Genomic DNA, 6,000 nt, shown 5'->3' with positions numbered 1-6,000 from the left:
TGTATAGAGTATGTGTGTGTATGTCTCTCTATTATATCATAAAAAAAATCCTGGAGAAAAACGGTAGGGCGACAGTACTAGGGGGCTTCACCCCCTGCCTGCTTCCCTCGCCAACCCCCGTTTTTGGTTTTCCGGATACACACTTTAAAGATTTTTTTTCTTTGAATTGTTGCTATTTCATTAGTTTCACTTTTATTTCAGAACTTTCGAGTCCCAATGTGCTGAATCTTTTTAATGAGCTCCGTGAGGCGAGTGTTTAATGACTTTGTACCGTAATTCAGGTTAGGTTTCGCTGTTTGGAATTTCAGCACAGACAAAGCGATCTTCATCATCAGCAGTTAATTATTTTTTTTGCAAATAACCAATAAATGCATGTGAGGTAAACTCCGTTTGTGAAATTCTCTTGACCTAAACTTCAAAGCCTTACAATATTGACATACTTCTGACATATCACCTGTGTCCATATAGTCGATCTCTATTCGCCTTTTCATTATTTCTCCGAGTAATAATTTCTCTTTCTTTGCGCTAATGCGATCTTTACTTTATTTGTTTTGTCGTTTTTTTCTGCTTTCATATTCTGTATTTTGCTCTTTATGTGTTTCACACCTACGTTTTTTTTGAGTCTTTTGAATTCCAGTTTTCATTTCCTCTAACCTGCTCTGCGTGTGTTTGGCCCCCTTGTTTTTTAACCTCTTTATGACGTTTTACTTTGTTTTCTACTCTGTCTTTTATTTCTGACCTCGCTTTATCCTGCGTTTGTTTCAATGATACCTGGTTCGTGGTGATTATTTTCCCTAATAATTTCCATTTGTTTGCGCTCCTGCAATCTTTGCTTTGTTTTCTTTATACTTTCTAATTTTCCTACTTTCATATTCTTTAACTTTCTCCACATGTGTATCGCACCAACGTTTTTTTTTTTCAGCCTTTCGAATTCCACTGCTTTCATAATCTCTAACCTGCTGTGCACGTGTATAGCGCCAACGTTTGTGAACGTCTTTATGAAGTTCTACTTTGTCTTTTACTCTTTGTCTTTTAATTCTGAGCCCGATTGGACCTGCTTTATTTCAATTCCACTTGTTCCGGGCTGATAATTACTTTCCTTATTTTCTGAATTTGCACCTCGATTATTCTTTTTCTTTTTTGTCTCTCCAATGCTTTTGAGTCTCTTTTCGCCACGCTGCTTTCTTCTTTGCTCAGTCATCTACGTTTCATTTATAACATATTGTCCTTATACGCTTTATATGTGCTGAGAGCCCTGGATTTGCGTGTGCTCAAAGCCAAAACACGACCAAGTGTGTTGCTCGCTGCTCGTGCTCTTATTTGGTTGTAATTTGGGCGTGTCTTGCAAGAATATCACGTTCCGTGTCATCGCGAGATGGTTCTGAGTCAATCTCTTGGCACAAAGTCTCATGTTTAAGGTCCCCGCGAGATGGTCCGTGGCCAATCTCTGTAATCTCGCGGGTCTTTTAAGTGTCTTCCGTGATCTTAACGTAAAGATCACATCTCGTCGACCTACTGTTTCTCTCCAGGATTTTTTTTATAATAGATATATATATCTCACACACAGAAACTTGAAGTGAAGTCTCAAAAGAAGTTAAAGCTTTTAGTCTATGAATACAAAGTTTGGTTTTATATTAGGCAGTTGAGTTTGAATATTACACTTTTTTTTTTTTTTTAAGTAAAAATTGTGTTTATTTTTATTTCTAGCGGCGCTTTTTGGGCATTTTGATGTGTGAATAAGTTCCTGCAGGGCTGCTTTTATATTAGACTTCTTGTTCCATGCAGTGCACTTCCTGAACCTTCTGCTGCTGTGCTGACGTTGCCGTCACCCCACTGAGCTCAGTGTCTTCTGCATGGACTCAGATTGCAAAACATTAATTATCAGTTAAGAAGGGAAAGTTGAAGTTGCGATGTGATTTATGTTTGGGCCACCTGTAGTTAATAACTACATAAACTATTATATAGTCAGTTTATTTTTAATTCTTTCAGAGAAGATGAAATAACTGGCAATATCAGCGTTACATTTTATTTTTTATTTCCTTGAGCATGCTCTTTCGGTATTTGAAGTTGAAGCCCACGCCTTCATAATAAGCTCTGGTCTCTAAAAACCTTGTATTGGGTTATGTAGTCTTGAGAAGATTAGTGAAGCTCTACATGTGGTGCTTAAGTAGATACCTGAAGCTAGAGGGTGAGAAGCCCCTGCACCACCTGAGCTGGAGTCATATGAGGTATGAGTCTCATTATTGTGAATATTTTTGGTTGGTCTATTGTTACAGTTAAAATAATGATGATACAGAATGGTATTCCCCATCTGTGCATTAGTTACTGGGCTGCATACTTTGGAGGCACTGGCCCATGTATGTACAGTAGCTCTCCCAGCTGTATCTCCTGGGGAAACATTTCATGCCCCTGAATCCAAACTGATGAACTTTGCAGATAATACCAATCCCAAAAAATCATTCAATCACGGAAACTGTGAAAAAAGATGAGAAAAGTGGGTTCAGGTTCTGGCGTGATACCCGCATGCTCTCGCCCCTCGAGGCTCTGTAATGATCACAGGTTCACCAATAGAAAAAGTGTTACACCTGTTAGGTAGATAGAACTTTATTTTTCCCCCAAAGGGAAATTTGGCTTTTTACAGACGTTATTTACATAAATAAATACATAAACAGATAAAACAAAAGCCAGGAGGATCTCCTGCTAGGACGCCTATATCCTTCGGCTCCCGGAACGCTACCCTCTGAAAGAGGTGGAAGAAATGATGAATCACTCGAGCGAGCGCCGCTCAAACCTCAAGACACACAAATCACTCACAAGAAACACGACTCGCCCGAACAAGCACAGGTCGCCCTATCGCACTCATCACTTGGGTGCACATTAGATCGGTAAACAAGGCGGATTCAGTGAGGTGATTTCAATCATTAATCACATTTATTTGCAGAGAAACCTTAGCAATTAGTACATTAGAGGGTCAGCTCAGGTTTGACGGTTTGGAGATACTGGCAGAGATGCGAGATTGCATTGGTTTGGACACGTGCAGATGTGCAGGTATATTGGGAAAAGGATGGAATTGCTAGGCAAGAGGAAAAGATGAAGGCCTAAGAGAAGGTTTATGGATTTGGTGAGGGAGGACAGGAAGATATGGAAGAAGATGATCCGCTGTGGCAACCCTTAACGGGAGCAGCTGATAGAAGAAGAATTTGCAGAGAAACCAGGCCTCAAATAATAGAAGTCAAAAGTAGAAGAAAGCATGCAACCTGAACAATTCAAATCAATGTTCGCGTAGTCAAGAGCCGACCTTGTGAAGTGAAGAATCCATTCTTCTTAGCTGTTTGAGGCTTGACTATTTTTTCCAAAACTCCGTTTTCTTAAAAGCGCACAAAGGAATGGTTTCACACATAAATCGACATAAAACTACTGTTGCGGCGTGCTGTGGCCGCTGTTGGCGCCTGTTTGCTGTCTCTGGCGGCTTAAGGGCCAGCAGAAGTGTATGGTGAGCTGGCTGTCTTCATGCAGCAGGAGGGTAGCGGTGGCAGTTGCGGTGTGATAAGATGGTTTGTTCCTCATGTAACCACGGAGCACATTGCCTGCTTTATTTTCTATGTAATGTGCCTATGTGAGCACACGGTAATACCCCAACAATTCAGAATCAACGTTTGCACTGTTTTTTTGTATCTCACATCCTCATACACCTTTATCGTAAGAGCATCCCTTATCTACAATAGAGTGTTCAGTCAGAGGAAAATATGAAGCTGGTTTGAAATTAGAAGTCGCTGAAGTGGCGAAAGAAATTGGTAACTGAGCTGCTGCAACAAAATTCGATGTGTCTGAGAAACTGGTACGAGATTGAAACAGGCAAGAAGATGTAAAAAATAAAAAATTTACTGTATACACTAGCATTTACGTTCTCCGGCGGATAAGTTGGGGCTTGATTTTACTGTATAATATCCGGTATGTTATAATGTTAGTTGTCGAAAACTCGTGATATTGGTCCAAGAGATTATGATATGCTAACACCCACTTGAGAGAGTATCCACGGAGCACACTACCTACGTGTAATACCCGAACTATTCTGAGGCGACGTTTGCACTGATTTGTGTCTTTTGTACCTCATACACCTTTATCGTAAGAGCATCCCTTATCTACGATGGAGCGTTCGATCAGCAGAAAATATGAAGCTGGTTTTAAATTAAGCATCGTGAAGTAGTGAAAGAAATCGGTAACTGTGCTGCTGCAACAAAATTCAATGTGTCTGAGAAACTGATGCGAGATTGGAGGAGGCATGAAGATGTACAAACAAAAAACAAAGAAATTTAAGCTTCACATTTTTGAACGGGCGTACAAGTCAGGGTCTGATTTTTTTTTTTTTTTTTGATCGATTTTTCAGGTTTCAAGACCCGACTTATACGTGAGTATATATGGTAAGTCTCGTATTTTTGAACGGGAGTATAAGTCGGGGTTTTACGATTGATTTTTCAGGTTTCAAGACCCGACTTATACACGAGTATATACGGTATTTATCTGTCGACAGTTTGATCAACTTCATTTGGCACAAATGTCGAGTTCGGTGAGTCCAACTTGTCGAGGCTCTCCTGTCTCCTGGAAAGCTCTGTGTCCGTTTTCTCTCTTTTAGTTAATACAAATACAACCCAAGTGGAGAATCTGCATCTCAGAACTGCAGTTGGGGTCTCCATTCTGTTACTTTTAGCAATCACACCTTCAAGTCTGAGAAAGCATCCCTGAATGCCATCAGCTCGTTTCTGTCATCTGCATGGTTTAGATGTCCCTCTTTTAATCAGCTACATGTATGATTTGTGTCATTATTAGCAGTTATTTGCCTTTTCAGCTTATTAGTAGAAAAGGATTCTTTCGTCGTCTTCTTCTTTCGGCTGCTCCTTTTAGGGGTTGCCACAGCAGGTCATCTTGCAGCAACCCTTAACGGGAGCAGCCGAAAGAAGAAGAAAGAATCCTTTTACTGTGTTAATATATGAATGTAATCGTAAAAAGAAGATGACGCACTGGAATTCTTCCTTCAAAAACCTGGCCAGGTTTTCCGTGTTTACATAGCTCAAGAATAATTGAATTACTCATCTAAGTGCAGGCAGCGTGAGCCTGAGATTAGGTTAATGTAGTTTATACAACCGTAGCTTTGTTGGATAAATTGCTGTCGTTTGTGGTTAGCTCCTAAGTGTGGATATTAAATTGTTTTGGTCTGCGTCCCGATCATATTTCTTAATGTAGCATGTTGTGCGTGTTCTCCATATAGTTACTCCTACACCAGCGCTTTTTAAGAAAACCCTCTTTCTAGGCCTGTTGTTTGAGTGCTGTAGGTCTGATGGGAGCTTTCTGGGTTTCAGTCCAAGATGGGTCTAACTATGGCCCTCAATACCTTTGACTTGAGTTGCACAACGGCCACAATGTCATGGAATGTTCTAACCTGCTATATCCAAACTGGGGGGTTTAGGGGCTGGAGCCTATCGCAGCTGGCATATGGTGCAAGGCAGGAACAAACTCCAGACATGGCGGCAATCCATTACAGGGCAATCGTGCACGGGCCAATTCAGCACTGCCAGCCCACCTTTGGACTGTGGGAACGAGAACATGCAAACGTGGAGAGAACATGCAAACTCCATGCTGGGAGGACCGTGGACACGAAGCCCTGGTCTCCTTACTTACACCCACAGTGTCGGTCACGAAGTGCCCTCTTTTGACACCGTTGACAACAGTGTTTACATCAGTTGGTTTACTTGACACTCGTCATTACTTGTGTCAGATAAGCCTCCCACAATCCGAATCTTAGCCCTCATGTAACCGGACACACCACCTAACATCAACAGCCTCCTCAACAGAGCGTGGCTCCGGAGGTCTTCACCTGGACCGTCCTGACACGCGATGAGCGTTTTGTCACTGATGTTGTCTGTGTTATGCAACTCATGTCATTGGTATCGCGTGCTGCACCTGCATGCCATTGTCCAAATCTTCCTTAACTCTTTGAGGGCT

The 6,000-nt window shown here is 41.4% G+C and overlaps 1 protein-coding gene across 3 annotated transcripts in view; it reads left to right on the top strand.

Annotated features, from left to right (window-relative positions):
- ptpn4a (protein tyrosine phosphatase non-receptor type 4a) overlaps positions 1-6,000 on the top strand; it is a 225,661-nt gene that overhangs the window by 21,996 nt on the left and 197,665 nt on the right. The gene's annotated exons all lie outside the window — the stretch shown is intronic.

This window comes from Polypterus senegalus, chromosome 6 (genome assembly GCF_016835505.1).
Source record: "Polypterus senegalus isolate Bchr_013 chromosome 6, ASM1683550v1, whole genome shotgun sequence".
NCBI classification, from domain to species: Eukaryota; Metazoa; Chordata; class Cladistia; order Polypteriformes; family Polypteridae; genus Polypterus; species Polypterus senegalus.
The sequence above is the reverse complement of the archived record's forward strand: the minus strand, read 5'-3'. Positions and strand labels throughout refer to the sequence as shown.